This window comes from Amblyomma mixtum, chromosome 1, assembly GCF_055824585.1.
Source record: "Amblyomma mixtum isolate Tamu chromosome 1, ASM5582458v1, whole genome shotgun sequence".
NCBI lineage: Eukaryota > Metazoa > Arthropoda > Arachnida > Ixodida > Ixodidae > Amblyomma > Amblyomma mixtum.
This window is the reverse complement of record NC_143012.1, coordinates 56,603,746-56,623,227: the sequence shown is the minus strand read 5'-3', so window position 1 is coordinate 56,623,227 and position 19,482 is coordinate 56,603,746.

Sequence of the window (19,482 nt, the reverse complement as noted above, 5' to 3'; positions counted from 1 at the left end):
GCTAGGAAACTTCGAAATAACAGGTCGAGATCATCTAGAGTAATCTAGAAACACGTAGACGAAGCTGTTCATGGCTGTGAACAATCGAGATTAGTCCGGTCGCTTCTCGCGTCAGGAAAATGATAACACCCCTTTTCTGCGGCCTTGCGCGAACGAACGGACGCTACATTGATACGTGGCATTACCCCCCTCGCAAAGAAGCATCGTCTCGATGCTTTAAAATGAAAATAAACACGGAGAATGCCAACTTCGAGTCCTTTAGCGTTACTAATAAGGTTTAAGGGCAGCGGTAAAAAGCTTAAAGTCTGGCTTTGTCGTCGTCGTCGTCGTCGTCGTAGTTGTCGTCGTCGTCGTCGTAGTTGTCGTAGTTGTCGTCGTCGTCGTAGTAGTCGTCGTCGTCGTCGTCGTAGTAGTCGTCGTCGTCGTCGTAGGTGTCGTCGTCGTCGTCGTAGGTGTCGTCGTCGTCGTAGGGGTCGTCGTTGTAGGGGCCGTCGTCGTAGGGGTCGTCGTCGTAGTTGAGGCATAGTCTTCTGTTTTTTTTCGATGGATGGTCTTATTTCTTGCGGTCCGAAGCAACCTCACCTCCAGAGGCTGCTTTATTCAGTTTAACCTTCGGGGGCCGGGGGAGCGTCCACGCACTGCGTAGCCTCGGCTAGGAGATACATAGCGCGGTGACGATGGCGACGGAGAACGAGATAGGCGGCTCGGCAATGAGTATTCTTCCAGACGCAAGAACTCTTTGATTGCGGCTGGTCGCAGACCAGGTCGGGGTCGAGAGGCGTCGTAAGAAAATCCTCGAATGCCCATTCTCCTGTATGGGCAGTACCGGAGAATGTCACCGGCTTCTCCGCAGTGGAAGCATAGTTGGCGGCGCTGGTCGGGTGTTCTCCACTCGTCGCATTTTCTAGGCCGTGTGCGACGCTCGTAGGACGGGCGAGTTGGGGCGAGAGGGCGGCGCTCCAGCGCAGCTGGCTAATGGCGACAGGGGCTTAGGTGCCGTCGTCGAGGTGCAGGACGGCGCACTGCTGCGGCGTAAGTCATGGCTGGAGGCTTCAAGAGGCTGCGTGGTAGACTGGAGTCAAGTCCTCCGGTGAATGACTCGAAGGGCTGGCGTCGGGACTTGCTGGGGGTGTCCGGTACATGGAAGGGTACCCCGCACCTCCACCAGATGTCACGTTGTAGTGACGGCAGTCCAGCGGTCAGGAAGACACCAGAAAGACTTGCAAACGAAGCTCTTTATTTGGGCTGACTTGCGCCCGCAAAATAACTGAATCACTCGGTGGCGGCGTAGAAAGAGAAGTTTATTTTTTTCCAATGTGAACAAAAATACAATGAAAAACTGCTGAACTCAATGCTCTGATCAGTCAAGCACATGCGTAGTGACGCAGCACTGAGCACGTCAGTAAGGCAGTAAGAAAGCCGACACTCGACCGCCGCGCAGGACGATGAAATATGTCGACCATTTGCGCAAGAACTCATCCTCACTCATTGACAGTGCGTCCACGCATGCTTGCTCAAAGAGGCGCGTGCGGAGGCGCTCGGTGGCGGCGTAAGCAACAAGCGTGCTTGTCGATCGTCGAACTACGAATGCTCGCTGCTCGTGGCATAGTTCAATTTAAAGGCGGCAAGGAAACTTCGAGATAACAGGTCGAGATCATCTAGAGTAATCTAGAAACACGTAGACGAAGCTGTTCATGGCTGTGAACAATCGAGATTAGTCCGGTCGCTTCTCGCGTCAGGAAAATGATAACACCCCTTTTCTGCGGCCTTCCGCGAACGAACGGACGCTACATTGATACGTGGCAATGTGAGCCATATGTGTCGACAAATGCGCATCGTATCAGAACATATTCTTCATACGAGTTCATACGTGTCACAAATGTGTCTCGTATGAACGCATATGGGCTGCATACGAGGTCATACGTGTCACAAATGTCTCGGATGAACACATGTGCTGCATATATAGTAGTTCACGCGCTACGGAAATGTGCCTTGTATGGACTTATTACATATGTGGCACACCTCGACTGACACGCGACACTCGTGCGTACACAAGAGCCCCGATATGCATCGTATCAGCTTACATCAATCTCGTGCGAAACAGATAGCCGCTCATGAGTGCCTCTTATAGAGTTGGCCTTGCTGTTTGAAACACGCCGAAAAGACGGGATGAAGAAGCGATTAACAAGTGCCCAACCAACGCATAAAAAAATCTCTTAACCTGTTTCACATAATTTCCTCCTTGATTCTCTGCTGGTGCCCTCTTGTTGCAAACAACGGCTACACAAACAGTCTGACGTTCGACGTTTCCAATGTGCTTGGACAAGCGTTCATCTAAAAGGTAAATATTGCCTTTTGTGCTTAGTTGAGCTGTCGAATGATGCCAGATTTGTGGTAGAGCTCCGACTGTAGTTAACAACAGGTGCGCAATGGGAGTACTACCATGAAAGGTGCAGGCGCTGTGAAAATTAAAATGCATGCAAATATCAAATCTTTCAGTGCTTATCACGCAGCACATCAAGATCCACAATATCAGTGGAAGTGCAGTCGCCTGTAGTTCAGCTCCTTAAACCTGGCATATAAACATTTGACCTCAATCCTTACCCTCGAATTCCAAAGTAGCGAGAAGTATAGCGTAAATCTTGTTAAGCCAAAATAATGCTAACATTTTCTGTCTCAGCCGTGGTGTAGTGGTTGGTGCAGAGAGCTGTAGATCTGCAGCACAGTGGTTTGAATCCGGAAGGGCACACAATTTTTTTTTTCGCCCTCACTATTTTTTTTTAAATTCTTTAGTTTGGTTTATGGTTTGGTTTATGGGGTTTAACGTCCCAAAGCGACTTAGGCTATGAGAGACGCCGTAGTGAAGGGCTCCGGAAATTTCGACCACCTGGGGTTCTTTAACATGCACTGACATCGCACAGTACACGGGCCTTCAGAATTTCTCCTCAAAAGACATTCAACCGCCCCGGCCGGGATCGAACCCGCGTCTTTCGGGTCAGCAGCCGAGCATCATAACCACCGAGCCACCGCGGCGGCTTTTACCTTCTTTAGTTCATCAACTTCTATAGAAGCTATTTTATTCTTAACTGCCTTTTAATTCTAACCTAGCCCTTCCCTTTTCTTTCCTATTAATTGTAAACGAGACACATATGACATACGTGGGCACATATTGCATATGTTGGCACATATGGCATATGTTGGCACATATGGCATATGTTGGCACATATGGCATATGTTGGCACATATGGCATATGTTGGCACATATGGCATATGTAGACACATATGACACATATATATGAAATTTTTCGGTAGTATCAGAATGCCTTTTTTTTTAAATGTGCAGTCTTAGGCGACACAACCTGTATAAGTAAAGGATAATGACCAGTTAAGTAATCTGCGCTTAACTATGCCCTTGACAATTTAAAACAGTGCGTACATTATCTCTACAACGTTATCTACTGAACTCAGTACAGTTATGGGTCTGCAATGAGCTACACAGAAACTAAAGGCAAACAAAGAATTCGTCTATTTTTGCCAGGCTTAATTTATATTTCTATGCCGGTCTTGAGCCTTGATTTGGCATATAATACCTATATTTTAAAGCTTTGCTTCAGTGATAACAAAAAAGAAAATAAATTCCATATGGAAAATTGAACAATGTACAAAGGCAGTACGAAAAAAAAGAAACAGTAGCTTCCACAACGCCTGCTGTGAAACTCAGATAACTATATTACATATGTAAGAGCCCTACTGCTGCGCACGGCGAAGAAGAGCTGTATTACTCTTGCATAAACATTTTTTTCACGCAGGAGAGCAAGGAGTCAATTACACACCGAGGACCTGGAAGACAGACGAGAAATGTGGCCTTCTGACATATAGTGATACGAAAAGTAAGTGATGACTGAAGAATTTACATATGCCAGAATCAAAACCAAGTCGTAAAGCGCATTAAATGGAGTGATGCGGATAAAATTTCGATGAAAACGGATTCACTGATATGCGCAGAAATCTCAACACATTGGCGCTTTTGCATGTTGTCCTCAATGAAGTGCGGTGGTTGCAGCTTGACCTTGGAAATAGTAGCTTGAGACAACTGCTGCTCAGCCACCCAGGGCGGGCTGAGCTGGATAACCTACTTGCAGCTTCGTTGCCTTATTACGGCCACAGCGTGAAGTAAGAACACTTTTAAAGCGAAAGCCTTTAATGCCTCTTCGTTGTCTACAGAAGCTTGTCAGCAGAGGTGTCACGCTTTTCGTTTGGTCGAAATGGTTACGACGTCAGATTGCGCGTATTCGAAGTTAATGAGGTCACCCACGGATGCCTGAAGCCCCTTCTATAGCACACGACAACTAATAAAATAGTTGTCGTCAGCTCTGACAGGGGGCGTAAGGCGTCCGTGGGTGACAACATTACATACCTGATTACTGCGACCAGAGCCATGGATACAACCGAACTCTTCGAAGACGAGAGATAGTCGGGCTAAATAAGCAGTCAAAGTCGGCAATCAAAGTGCGTAGTTGTAATGTATAGTCAAAGTATGTAGTCAAATAAACCACTAGTAGAGCTCAAACAGTCTCGCAGTCAATGCCAAACAGTGCGCCAAAAAGGCCTTGCAGCACTATAGAGAGTTGAGTTCCTCCGGAATTTTTTTGAACGTGCAAGACACCAGCGCTGCGTCATTACTTTGCATTCTTTTTCCTGATAAAAGAAAGGTCTACAATTGTCACGAATTAGCTGCACGCCACGCCTTTCTATACGCTCCAATGCTGCAATTAAGAAGTGCCTCCTTTCTCAGGCAACCATTTATTTCTGCAGCAAAAGACACAAAAGGCCTTGATGACCATTATTAATATTATTCTATTGTTCCAATACAGTTTACCTTCCCGCTCTGAAATTTTCAAATAATCAAGGAAAAGAAAATTTTATGTGCGCATAATGCCATGTTCTGCACCCAGTTTATTTGTTAGCTGGGCTAAATTTCAAGAAATGGGCATCTGACCTATTAGCAGCATTTATAGTTTGGTTAATTTTTCCAACCCGTAGCAGTTGCACAAAAAGCCAGATTGAAGGAAAGGCCTCGAATCTGTTAGATTATCTAAAAGGCAGCAAAAAGGTCTTGTGTAACTAATGTCTTTCCTTCTAGTCCACAGCATTGTCCGAAATTTAGAGACTAGGAAAGGGTGGACGCCAGATGAAAACCACGCCTTCGCGTCTCCTTTTCCTTCATAAAGCTTCCTTACAGTGATGCCAAATATTTAGGACGGAAAGCGCTGGCTATTTAGAGCATGCGGAAAGCAAACTTTGATACCCAGCTCTCGGCCGTAATAAGTAACTAGTGTACAAACGGTACGTGGCGAAGTCGTGACTCTGGGTAGTACACAGTTAACAGAACATAGATGAAATTTTATTTTAGAAACATGCTGATACAGTTTGCAAGAACGTCACCTCACCAGCACTGCAGGGTATAGCATATTTGCAGCTGCAGGATTTTAATAATTGGTAAATTGGTTTTTGAGGAAAGGAAATACCGCAGTATCTCACATGTCTCGATACACTCGTGAGACGCACCGTAAGGGAAGAGAGGAAGGTAGGATTCTTGTCTTGACGACAGAAAAATCAATTTGAACTGGTGAACAGCCACAAACGCCACTGAACATTTGAAAAAAGACATTTACGCTTGTGTGTTAGCAGCAAATTTAAGCGCTTGAAAATGGGGAAGTTCTAATCTGTTTACATCTCTACCCGTTTCCTCTCATACTTAACCACTTTTTTAACTACACGGTACAAGTGTTTCCCCACTCTAAGACGGCTACCACCTTTTTAATTTAACGGCACATCATTCTTCCTTTCTTCTTTCACTCCCTCCTTCCTCCCTTCCCTTACGGCGTGCTTCGGGTGTCCACAGAGATATGTGAGGCAGTTACCGCGTAATTTCCTGTCCTCAAAACGAACACCAATGAACTGCCATTAATCCTCCCGTAGACACGTAATCCAAGCGTTTTCGGTACAGCGAAGATACCTGGGCCTCGAGCTGTGCTATAGATTAAGTCTGAAGCTTCACCAGTACGAGTATTTTATCAGGCAGCATCTTGGGCGCCTGCTCCCTGTGTCTAACCCTCCGTATGTGATGGGACTCAGCGTCCAAAAGGCGTTTCCAAGTTTATGGCGATATTTTATGACCGCCCGTCCCTCCTGATGACAACGAAGGTTAGACGAGGCGTAAGCTGCGCGTACGAAGTGGTCATGTGAGCGTGGCTGATCTTAAGGCCCCAGTAGAGGACGGCGAAGGCAGCGCGAGACAAGTGCTTCGCTCCACTAACTAGGACAATTGTGCGGGCATGATATCGGTTCCACTCAGGTGTACAAAATATACAGCAACAATGAAATCTTTTAATCCATCCGGCATCCTATTGGGCGACGAAAATACTGACGACTAGTCAAGCTCTCAGGGGCCCGAATGATTCTACGTATTTAGCGCAATTCGGAATAACGGAAGCCTTCCTAATTTACTTTTTTGAACAAAACATAGCTCTACTTCGAATCAACCGGCCATTCGCTTTAACCAGAGTCTGCGTACAACTGCAGCTTCACAGTAGCGCCAGCGACCGTTTCCTCTAGAAGGTGCATGCCAATTCCAATAGAAAAAGTCTCAAGACCACTCATGCCAGTCCGTAAGGGTTTTTCTTTAGGGAGTTTGCAAGAAATAAGTGTAATTACTCATAAATTATTTCTGTCTCAACCGCTATATTTAAAGCCTGACAACCTGATCAAAGCACGAACATTTCAGAAATTTGAGGCGAAAGGAAACGGAGTACAACTATAAGAGTTCAAAATCGAAACCTAATAGTTTTCTCACTCTAGTAATGTAACCCTCGAACCCATGTTTATGTATATATTTATCTTTCAGATGAAATACAGTGTGAGATGTACGTTTGAGATAGTCAGGTTAAAAACATTACTACCGATAGTTACTCATGTGAAAAAATGTACGATGACCTTTGTCGGTATAAATACAGCGGTAATGCTTACGAGTGTAAAATGTAAGTCCTCATTCTAACTACCCATCTCCACGCTTTGCTTACAGTGTGTTGTCAAGCATGAAATTCTTCGGCTCTGCTTAGGAAGCCAGAACCGAATCAGTTCGTTCGTCCTTCAACCGCTTCAAATGTGCACACTATCTACTACTGCCTGTTCGTGGAGCTTTTAGAAGTTACTGCGTTTAGGTTAGTGGCTCAGAGTATATGGCTTAAGGACTCGGAAGTGAATTAGTTCTAGCAACTGCTACACCCATATTTAGAACTAAAACCAACGAATGCTAACGACCATTTTGGAAAAGTGAAACAAAAATATAACTTCGAAAGCTTACTTATTCACATTCTTCACAGAACTATTTTCAGATGCATAGTCGCCAAATATCTGAATTCTTGTGGTGTCAGTCCAGGTGGCTTAAAAGATTTAGGCTATTCAAGCTCTGCACCTTCCACTGCTGGAGGGAACACAGGAACGCGTTTTTGAATTGCATAATATCTCGATATAGCGCCGCATGAGAGTACTCGCCACATTATTGCCCGCAATGCAAAGAGCATGTTCATGTTGGGCCTAGTACTGGGCGAACATGTACATCAATGCCCCATGAAGTCCTGAAGAATAAAGATATTTTTACTTTTAGGCCGGAAGAGTGTTAAGCACTAAGTATAACTATCTGTTTATTGTAACTGCGTTGGCTGTAAGTGTATGCAAACAAATACAAAGAGAGTGACTTTGTTAAACAGAGAAGGCTAAGCGCTGATTATAATCTGCGCCTAGTTGGCCAAGGCCAATTGGCCTTTCAGATATGCCTGCGACGGCCAGACACTTTAGAACTTGAATCAAGTGAAGGCGATTAAGTGAGTGGACAGGAAATCTAGAGAGAAGCAAGCATAGTGTTTTATGCAGGCATTTGGAGTCAAGCAGTTGGGGCAAAACGAGTCCGAACGTAGTGAGAAAAGCAATATTGTATGCTGCGGGGTGTTTAACGTTCCCAAGCTGTGCAGGTGTTATGAGGGATGCAGTAACGGAAGGATCTGGCTGAATTCTACAAGGTGGGGTTATTGTAACACACCCTGAGCATCACACATCACGTGGGAGTGTTATCTCGATAGAAATGGGACCCCCGCATCAGGGCACTGAACAAAAAAAAATAAGATACATGCAGACGCTAGGTGTGACGACGTTTTAAGAGTCAAAAGGTTTTTTGCGCCCGCTCACAGGAGATACAAGCCAAGTTATTCGAACATCAAGCCGAGCATGACGGTCAAGCGGAAATATTCTCAAAATTTCGAGCGAAGCGTAGTTCAATTAACACACGCGAAGTGAATCGACGCGCTGCGAACGGACGAGCGCCGTGCGGCCCATTGAACGTTTACGAGTGGCGGCGAGAAGAATATTTCTATAGTTATCGATGGCTGCACATAAACAAAGCGTCCGCATTGCTCGGAAACCACAGCACCGATGACAGAACGCTTGCCAACAGGAGGAGGCCGACAAGACTTCGTTGGTGTGCGCCGGAGCCTGTCGCTTATGAGCGAGCAGAGGGGTCGGGTCTGTAAACGAGTTCATACCGGCCCTGAATTGTAACTGCCTATACTCTTGATCTGTCGCTGCGTGTGCTCAAATGACCGTTACCGCATCCACGGTCAACAGTAGTACAGCTCAATGTTGAACCCCCTGCCCCGCTCTCCTATCGTGGTACTCTAGAACGCAATCTGCGATCTTGAGCAACTTAGTAAACGACAGTGCCATGTCCCGGACACATAACGATGCGCGCTGCGCTTCGTCGAAGCCGTCGGCGCCAGAGCAGCCTGTGCAACACAAGCAGAAGAGGTCGCGATTGCTCTCGCGGCCTCACATTCCAATTCAAAATACATAATCACCGACTCGCGAGGGGCCTGTCGGAACGTCGAACAAGGCTGCACTCCCTTCCTAGCCTATCGAATATACCAAAATTGCATACGGGATACGGACCCCGCACACCGTTACCTCATATGGGCCCCTGCTCATCAGGGGTTGGCAGGAAACGAGGCAGCAGACGCAGCCGCCCGCGCGCTCTCTCACCGGGCTGTTTTCTCCTCCCCGTCCGATCAGGAACCCGATTTTAATCCGGTCTATGCATTCAAAGATATTACAACATATTATCAAAATTGTCATCGCCTTTACCCTAGCCCATGTAAAGGCCTGAAGAAGGCGGATGAGCGGCTCCTTCTCCGCCTTCTCACCAATACATTGCTGTGCCCGGCAGCGCTAAAACATTTTGACCCCTCCTTTAGCGGCAGCTGCCCACACTGTAGTGCAGTGTCTTCTGACACTTATCACATGGTGTGGGCCTGCCCCTCCAACCCCGCTATTCCCCCCATCCCCAACCCAACCCGGGAGGACTGGGAGGCGACCCTGCTCGGCTGTCACGACTTACAGGCCCAACAAGCCTTAGTCGGGCGCGCCCGGGCGGCGGCAACCGCCACTGGGGTCCCATACTAGGGACCTCCACCTAGTGTTTGTAAGGATCGGTCCCTTACGGGCTGATCCAAACATACCTCCAGCTCATTGGTAATAAATGTTTTCACCACCACCACCACCACCAGAGCAGCCGAACGCAGCTGTAAAATTTCTTCAAGCATGAAAGTGGCGTTGCAAGAGCGAGAGCAAATTTTGTCGTCACGCGAGGCACTCTCGCAGCGAGCGCGCGGTGCCATAAAGTTTCATAACATTACATACCGGGAAATCTGGCGCCACCTTCTATGCAAGTTTCTTGAAGCGCACTTCATCCACCCCGGGAATGCCGGGAAGGCTAGGTTTCGTGTTGGGCCGAAAACGTGGATTGTACCTCAGAATTGGCAGTTGCGCCGCGATGCTCTCCTGTGTGCGCAGATTAGGTGATTTCAATACTGTGTTTTGCACTTCAGTAGATTTAACGCAATTGCAAGTCATTTTTGTTTGGCCGGTATGGAATCTTTCGCAGCATTCTGGTTTTTCTCGAATCGTGCTTGTACGGCTGAATTTACGTTTTATGCCTAACAATATCCAAGCCAAGTATGAAACCTCATCTTCCCAGCATTGCTGCGCCTCTTCAATGTGGATGAAGTGTAATGCCTTCAGCTTTCTCTCTAATTAAATTAGGACAACTACATCACAAATTTATGCACAATTCTGGAAGTATCCCTTAGGACGGTTATTAGGCCTGTGTACTGTGCGATGTCAATGCACGTTAAAGAACCCCAGGTGGTCGAAATTTCCGGAGCCCTCTACTACGGCGTCTCTCATAGCCTCAGTCGTTTTGGGACGTTAAACCCAATAAACCAAACCAAACCAAACCGAAGTAAATAAAACAGAAGCGGACTTTAGGATAAGCATCTAAAGCATATGAAATAAAGCGCATTTCAAAGATGTTGGACGAGGTTGGATCGCCTTACTACGCCACGGCCAACTGATGACTTAGTTTGCAGGTCGTCATTACGGGAGGCATCTGGCTTCCAGCTTCGAATAACTTCAAAGTCGCAATTGAAGTTTTCAAGAAAAGTTTCAAGAAGTCGCGTAGGTAGGAGCGAAAAAAAAAATATGGTTGGTCCTGGGAATAAGCTGCGTATTAAAGAAACGTCCTTTTTTCTAATTGTTAATGAAAGCGTTGGAAATAAAATTACAAAACTAAATATGTTACTGCGGGTTTGTTCGCCCGTATAGTAGCGCTGTCAAACGCGTTTTGAATGAAAGAAGGTTGACCCCTCATCGCGTCGAAGTGAGCGGCTGGCGCCACTATCATCGCATTCTTGAATGTGCTTTTGAGCATTCTTCCGGAACATGGAAAGTGTGACGATTCGTGCGCGTACACCAGTGGCCGCACAAACACGGTCAGTGACTCCCGGGAGGCGGCAGACCGCGCCATCCTGGCGGCGTGTCTCCACGGAGGGGCAAGGCCACATAGTGCATAGGATGGCCGTCGACGACTCCTACGGTGGGGATTAAGCCTGTCACGAAGATTCCAGGGGAGATCTGCGCGGAGTGGACCCGGTCAGCGACTTTCCCGGGAAGCGGCAGACTGGCGTCGCGTCGCCACGAAGGGGGGCTCGACGCTGTCACGAGGAGGGAGATCTGCGCGGAGGGAACAAAAGGAAGCGGCGAGCGGGCGGCGCCGCGGGGGCGGCGTGAAGCAGCCAGCGGCTACGGCGAAGGTGGAGGCTGCAGAAAGAAAGAAGCAAAGTGCTTAAGGCGGGGGTACCACGGCGGCCATCTTGGACAAGACGTTAGTTCAACCACCAGGGCGGCTCCACTTGTCCGTGGAAGCGAAAAAGCGCTCCTTCGAGACGGTCTGGTCCTCCTCTCTGCGTTACCTTGACCTCCTCTCCCTCGCGTTGTGGCAGAAGGAGGCGGTTAGTCACGGAGGGGGATAAACGCCATGACAATGACGACCGCGCTCGAACGTGTTTGGCACACGGGTACTGCTTCTTTCGTCCCTACCCACCCCTTGGCGGCCCTGCCGTGGTGCCTGGCGATTCTTTTTTAGGAGGCACTATTTCGAATGTGACCTTTTGCGGGGCTAGTTGATGTGACATTGTGTTCAGTTGGAGTCAGCGCCCGTCCTGTCCGTCTTTCTGTGTGTTTTGTGTAGAATTTAGCGCTGTTTTTACTTTCCTGAACACGAAGTCTCTATATCTGTGACATTTACAGAAATTATATTCTGTTTCCATTTTTTCCAGAGTTGTACACGTTGTTTTATAGTTACTCTTTTCTCACGACCCAGACAAATATTTTGATGACTAGCAGCGGTAGCCACGGCAAGCAATATTACAAAATAAAGCTTCGTAGGTTCCACTGGCATCCATAACAAAGGGCCACAAGACATCTATGGGCTATGGCCTTCGTAAAACTATGGATGATGTCGAAATGGATGCAGCAGCGGAATAGTAGATGACCTCTTGGTTTCAAAGGGTTGTTGCCATGCGTGTTGTCACAGCCTTTTCTGCGGTCAAAGGCGTGTGGCGCGTAGCTTGTGTGCTATTGATTCCCGTTCACCATACAAACGTTTATTTCGCAGTCCAGGAAAAACACCAGCAGTGAAACATCAACCCGAGATTTCGAAGCATGGCGAGTGTTTTTATTTTTTACTCACAGACTGCCAGTGCTACGTAGAATTCTAAGAGACAGCTGATATGGTAACAGTAAATAAGAGAAAATGGGCAGAATAAGGCATATCAGAATGGTACAAACATATTGCGTTCAAGTCGTTGGGTCAGTAGCTGCGGAGAGGTAGTCTGTGACGTTGAGATACGTTGCAAGTAATGCTGATTTTCTTTTTTTCCGCCCGCGCATCCGTGTATGATAACAAAAATCCCGAAAGCGCTTAGGGCCGCAGCCGGCAACATTCTTTTCGTTCACTTTTTGTCAAATAAACTACTACCACCCCCAAGGTTCGAAAAACGAAAAGGAAACACTGGCTGCGAAACTTCCACTGGAGACTGCGGGACATAGCTGGCAAGAGCTAATAAGTACTCATTACAATCGCGTCAGGTTTCTCCCTACTGTGGCCTTAGCATAGCATTTCCATCCATTCATTGGAACTGCATATTGTTGCCACACGAGGCAACGTTCCTGCTTTTGTGATATCGTTTTGTGATATCGGCGAGTGTGTAGTCTCAGCAGCCGTGCTCCGCTGTAAATAAAGTTTTATTTTTTATTCTGGTTCTTAGTGCGAACTTTTTTTTGGTAATGAGCAACTAAATATAATGTACATACCTGAATAGAGCTACTCTCGCTCTGCCAGTGACGACGACCCCTTTCCGCGATAGCTCTAACGATTCCGCAGGTTTCGTGTGTGCAATTTCCGCAACCGTCGAACGCGAATTCACGTTTTGGGGAATGCAAATGGCCAACAAATGAAGTTTTCACAACGGTGACCTAATATCGACTATTTTCACAGTGCAGGATGCACATGCAATGAAAGGAAAGCTCTGGTCGGACCCAGACTGCCGCGCTCTTGGGCAGCCAGCAGCAGTCACCGGCGTCGCTTGTGGATTAGGAATAAGGACGTTTTATTTCGCCATCGAACGTACTTCAGGATAAAGCGATTCAAAATTGAATATCACATCGGAGAAAGCAGGGACAATTAGAAGCGTCGGTCCTACGCGATGTCAGCAATCCGGCCACCGAATGTTTCCGAGGCGCGCGATCACATCGGTGGTTTCTACAAAGTTGTCGCGCTGCATAAACAAGCAAAGGAACAACAGGTACACAAATAGGATTAATAAAACAAAAGCGTAGCTCTCGTTTTACCTCACGCGAACAAACATAGCTGTTTGCATACAGCGCTGTAAAAAGGAGTACTGGTGTGCAGTCGCCCTGTGTTATTCGCGGAGCGAAGGGATGGCGACGTCAGTGCGGGCCGTGTTCGTGACTCGAAGGCATTCCAAAATCTCGAATGCCTTCGCGGAGCTCCATTGACTTGATAGTATGTGAGCCAAATGCCATTGAATAGTTCGTGCACCTGCACAAGGCGACATCCGACTCGAATGACACTCGGTTGGAAGGTATTTGAAACGCCCGTGTAGCAGAGATATTGCTAATCTCAGGCTCGTGATGCTTTCTTAGATAACAGCATGCGATCAGACGCGAAAGCAATTACATCTGCTATGACATATTTTGCAAGTATTTGCGAAAACAAACTAATTTTCACAATGTGCTGCAGCACCGATCGTCACTACCTGCAACACCCATCGTCACTATCATCATTTCCAAATAGCACCTCTTTTTGCCGTGTGAGAACGCAATGAAAGTGCCATTCGTTCATGGGGAGTGCGCTTCGTGAAAGTATCACTAAAGTTGCCGTGTGACAGAGGTATAAATCTCCCCACGCACGCGCACAAACACATTCAAACACGGAAAATGGTACGGTTTCAAAAATATCTTTGCCGTGTACGATCATACACAGTAAACCATTTTTGAAAAGTCACTAAATTGCGTTTGAAAACTATCAAAATGTAGAAGTTACAACTCAAACATGATGCCACTTCATTTTCAGAAATTATAACTTTTTATCGTCACGTGTATACAAGTACGCTGGACGAAGTTCCTACGGTAAACTCAGATTTCTGGATTTCCTGCAGCGCATACAGACCCCCCACCCCGGCGGCGCAACATGTAGGCTCTCAGCCCTGATTTCTCTTCACTGCTGCCGAAAAAAAAAAAAATCGACTACACGTCTTTCCGGGTGGACGGTCGCTTTTAGATAATGGGACTCTGTCAGCTAGGGGGATAGGGGAAATGAACAATAACGCCCCTGCACACTGCTTTGTTTTCTTTCTCCACATGGACTCAACAAACGCACTCGCGCAAGGCCTCGCGTATTTGTGTGTGTGTAGCTATTTTCGTCTTGTTATATGTCCGCAGCTGCATCCATGAGCAGGCAGAGAAAAAAAAAAGCTGCTGTGTTGGTACTATCATGTCAGCAGTTCGGATACTCGAGCCAGTACTAACGGCTTACTGTATTGCATTATGCCAAGTTTTCGATTAGCGTACCCTCCTAGCGGCCGCCAGGCGGAGCACGTTTTATGTTAGTGGTCCAACAGCGATACCAGACACTCACAGAGAAAAAGACGACGTACAAGGAGGCTCCTTCTGTGTGTCTCATCTTATTCTGTGTCAGTGTCTGGCAGGGCTGTTGTCCACTCAATCCCTATGTATCAACTCCAAGTAGCCCAATCTGCCGTTCTTCAGAAAAGCGTTTGCAGGGTTGCCTGAACGCCCTTGAATGTTTTCTGCGAAAATGCATTTATAATTGTGGGTGCAGGTGGTCTCCAGAGCAGTAACGGGCAGTGCTGGCTTCAATAGGCAGAAATGAAAGGGGTGAGTCATCTGTGGACACGCCTTCCCCGGTGCACTTTACAAGGCTACGCTGGCGAACCTGACCGCGCAATCAAAGGACGAACCACGAAGAAAGACACAGGGACACACACGCTTGTGTGTGGCCCTGTGTCTTTCTTCGTGGTTCGTCCTTTGATTGCGCATCCTTTACCTTCACAACATCATGTACCAACTAGGCCCTACCCAAGTTTTGTTGAACCTGACCGCGTCTTGTCGCTCGAGTCTGTTGACTGTCAGGACCACGCATGTAACTGCGAGCGCATAAAGGCTACTGGCCCGCACCATCACCCGCGATAAATGATGGCAGGTCACCGCCGGAGCTATTGTATAGCAATGACAGCGACAAAACAAAAAGAAAGCGAAAGCAGTGAAGTTGTGTAGTTCATACTAGCCAGGACTTTCTCATTTTTATCACTGTGTTGCCCGTCAAATTTAGCGGTGACCGCTTACTTGGGCACTGTCAGCGTTCACGTTTCGTTCGTTCTAGGCAGCGGTTGCGAGCGCTGCAATCTGATAGCGCATGTGCGCAGTCATGAGGTTTGTTTTCTTTTTGTATTTCGCCTGGTTTCTGAAAACACCGAAAAAAACTACCACGCAAGACGAAGGAAGCCTTGAAAAACCCGGCTGATTTTTGCACACCGCCTCTACAATAACTTAACAAATACAAATACCTTTATTTAAACATCAGGGATGTTAGGGGGTACACCCAAAAAGCCTATGACTGGCTTGACAGAGGGGCGCACCCCCATACATAAAAACCGGCAGCAACAGAACACGGACAGAACAATGAAAAAGAATACAGTGCATAGGTAAATATCATTCAATAAAGATTAGTGAACATCCTCTTGAAATTATTGATAGTTGAAGTCGGCAAGATTAACACGCAACGCTAAAAGACACTAAAAATGAACTAAGGATAACAATCAAAAGAAAACGGGATAAAGGAGAAAAAAACTTGCAGTAAGAAAAAAACCGTACCGTTAGGTCCTCAGGGCTCATTGCGCCGATTAAGAAGAATTGGAATTATATGTCGCAGCATTTGACGACCATAATTAGTACGGAAGGATGGCACATACCAGACGTCATTGTTACGCGTTGGGTAGTAATTAGCTTTGGGCCGTAAGTTAGCTGTTATATCAAATAATGCGTCTTGATTTTTCCGTTTTCTTTCATATCGTTTACTTAGCAATAGATTATAAAGGTCGTTAATAGGAGTTACTTTTAATGATGCGAAAAGAGGTTGAGTGTGAGCAGTAAACGGTGCATTTGCAATGATACGAATGACCTTTTTCTGTATTTTCTGTAGCCTATATGTATTTGACCATGTTGTTGTACCCCACACCAGGTGACAATATGAAAGGTTAGATAGAAATAGTGCATTATAAACTAACAGTCTGACACTCAGAGGTAATAAAGAGCGGACTTTGTATAACATGCCTGTGCATTTTGCAAGTTTCTTAACCAGATTGTCGATGTGTAGGTCCCATGAAAGATTGCACTGCAGTGTCACACCTAGACACTTTACTGACGGCGCTATTTCAATGTTTTGAGAACCAAGCGTTAGTGCAGGTAAATGTTCTAGTGGTTTGTTCTTAGGTCTAAATAGTACAGCTTTAGTTTTGGTAGCGTTAATTTTCAACAAAGATTCAGTACTACATTCGACCAGTTTGCGCAGAGTTTCATTAGCGTTTAATGTCAAGTCACCAAGTGTTTTAGCCCTAAAAAATATGCTGACATCATCTGCATACATTATATATTTAGCGCTGTTGTCAATGTTCAAAATGTCGTTAATGTAGATGTTAAGCAGTGTAGGTCCAAGAATACTGCCTTGCGGCACGCCAGAATGAATGGATCTAAAGTGCGATGAAGAATTGTTAATTACAACCCGTTGCTGGCGGTGCTCTAAATATGTTATTAAAAGCTGAAGGAATGTGCCGCGAAATCCATAGTGCTCAAGTTTATGAAATAATATTTGGTGAGTTATGGAGTCGAATGCTTTGGAAAAATCCACGAAAACACCGAGAGTTAGTTCTTTTTCTTCAAATGACTCTAATATAATTTCCTTCATGATTAATAACGCTGTTTCCGTTGATTTTCCTTTGAAAAAACCAAACTGGGAAGGTGATATGACTTTGTGTTTGTTAATAAAGCTTGTAATGCGCACTTGTAAAAGCTTTTCAAAGCATTTCGAAAAAACTGGCAAGATCGATATAGGTCGGTAGTTGGAGAAATTATTAGCGTCTCCTCCTTTAAAAATGATGGTAATCTTAGCAATCTGTAGCTTTTTCGGGAAAGTTCCAGAGGAAAATGCCAAGCTTATTATGTGTTCTAATATTGGAGCAAGAATGTGGGATGTATACTTCGCTGGAAGTATCTGGAGGTCGTCTGTGTCCTTACTTTTACTATTTTTAAGCGACTGTAAGACCGAAAGAACTTCGTTAGTTGTAACAGGGGTTAAAAACGCGGTTTCGCTGACCTTTTGACTCGAGCTGTTGAGGTATTGGTTTGGTTGCGTGCTGTCTGCAATGGACACGAAGAAATCGTTGAAAGAATCTGCTAGTTGAGAACCGGACAAGTGAGTGCCGTGACTATTTCATCTACTACAGTCTTCTCTTTTCATTTCAGCAAATTATTGAGTCGCCCCCAAACAATATCAGAGTGCTTCATTACATCGTCGTTAAATTGGTTACTCATGTAGTTTCTTTTGGTTTGCCGATTGATACTGTTGGCTTTATTTCTCGAAGCCTTAAACTTCTTCAGATCGTCAATATCTTTTGTTTTTAGAAAGCGTTTAAAAAGTATGTTTTTAATTCGTATCGCCTTTAGGCATTCCTTAGTTATCCACGGCTTACGTGCCTTCGAAGCTGACACTCTGGTTTTGTATGGAAAAGACTCACAATACAGCTGCTTATAGGTGGCAATAAAAATACCGTTAGCTTCATCAACATGGGTTTCCTCGTGGACGCTGCTCCAATTTACTTGCAACAGTTTATCGTAAAATGTTTTGTACAGGTGCGTCTTCGAAGCACTGTCTTGCCCTCCCGCTCACGTAAGAAAAGGGCTAAACGAGAATGACAGTTGTTCAGAAATTGCTCGCTCACGACCATCTCGCGACGGCACACTCACTCATGAGTGCACTCATATCGCCTCACTCACACTCACACTCACGTCTGTGAGCGTGAGTGTGAGTGAGTGGTCGTGAGTGCGAGTGGACGTGAGTGTGAGTGCGAGTGAGTGGATATGAGTGTCGGTAATCATGAGTGTGAGTGCGAGTGAGTGAATGTGAGTGTGGGTGGTCTGAGTGTGAGTGAGTGGTCGTGAGTGCGAGTGGACGTGAGTGTGAGTGCGAGTGAGTGGATATGAGCGTGGGTTGTCATGAGTGTGAGTGAATGGTCGAGAGTGTGAGTGGACGTGAGTGTGAGTGCGAGTGAGTGGATGTGAGTGGGGGTGGTCATAAGTGTGATTGTGAGTGGACATGAGTGCGAATGCGATTGAGTGGATGTGAGCGTTAGTAGAGGTGAGTGGGTATGATTGATGAGTGGATGTGAGTGGGCGTGAGCGGCAATGAGTGGTTGTGAGTGGATATGAGTGGATATGAGTGACAATGAGTGGTTGTGAGTGGCAATGAGAGGATGTGAGTGGCAATGAGTGGATGTGAGTGGTGGGTGGAAGCGACAGTAAAGTCGGTCGCCCATGTTTCGTGACGCTGATACCCGCTTAGCTATTTTCATGTTGTTGACAGCTGCGAGAAGCAAATGTTCACTACTGAAGGCGCTCGAGGCAGCATAAGGCATCATGCCGGTGTCTTTGGACAACCGAAGGAAAGGATTCCGCTGGCACGGGAACGGCAATCTTTCGTTGCTTTTGTAGTTCACCGTTGGCACGGGCGCAGGCCCTTCGCGGATGCAGTGAGCCGCTACAAGTTTTTTGAGACTCTTTATCGAATTTCGCATTGCCAGTCCTGAAAATATAGATATATATCTCTTGCCACGCTCCCCGCATGGCTCGCGACGCGCGCGCCACTGGCGGCGGCGCGCGCGTCCCTGTCAGGAAGGCGGGGGCAGCCCGACAGCTCCCGCTGTGTTGCGCGCGCTGTCGCGAAGTGGTTGTGAGCCTCCTTCCCGAGCACAAAATGACACATAACAGCAGCAGGACACATTGCTGTGTTGCAGGATGCAGTAATACATCTATAAATTCGCCTCGGACAAGGTTTTATGGATTTCCAACGCGACATTGGGAGACGGCCCACCCTTCGCGACGGGCAACACGCGCGCGCGGTTTCTGGTCAAACAATGGTCAAACCCGAGCGGAAGACGCCTACTTGACTCATGCATTGCCTTCTAGACAGGTTTTTGACTCATGGCAAATTCAGCAGACTCGGAGGAATGCTAGTGGCTCCCTGGGAACCCTTCCCTCTTATTGCACCCACGATTTGCGGTCATTGACTTGGCTCTCAACAATATGTGGGCTTAAAAATCCACGCCGAAACTCGCCCGCAGTCACACCTTAGGAAGGAGCCCAAATTTTGCGCTGCACAGAATCGTTTACCTTAGTTCCAGCTATGCGCAGAATCCTTTCTCGCTTCCACTGTGCCTT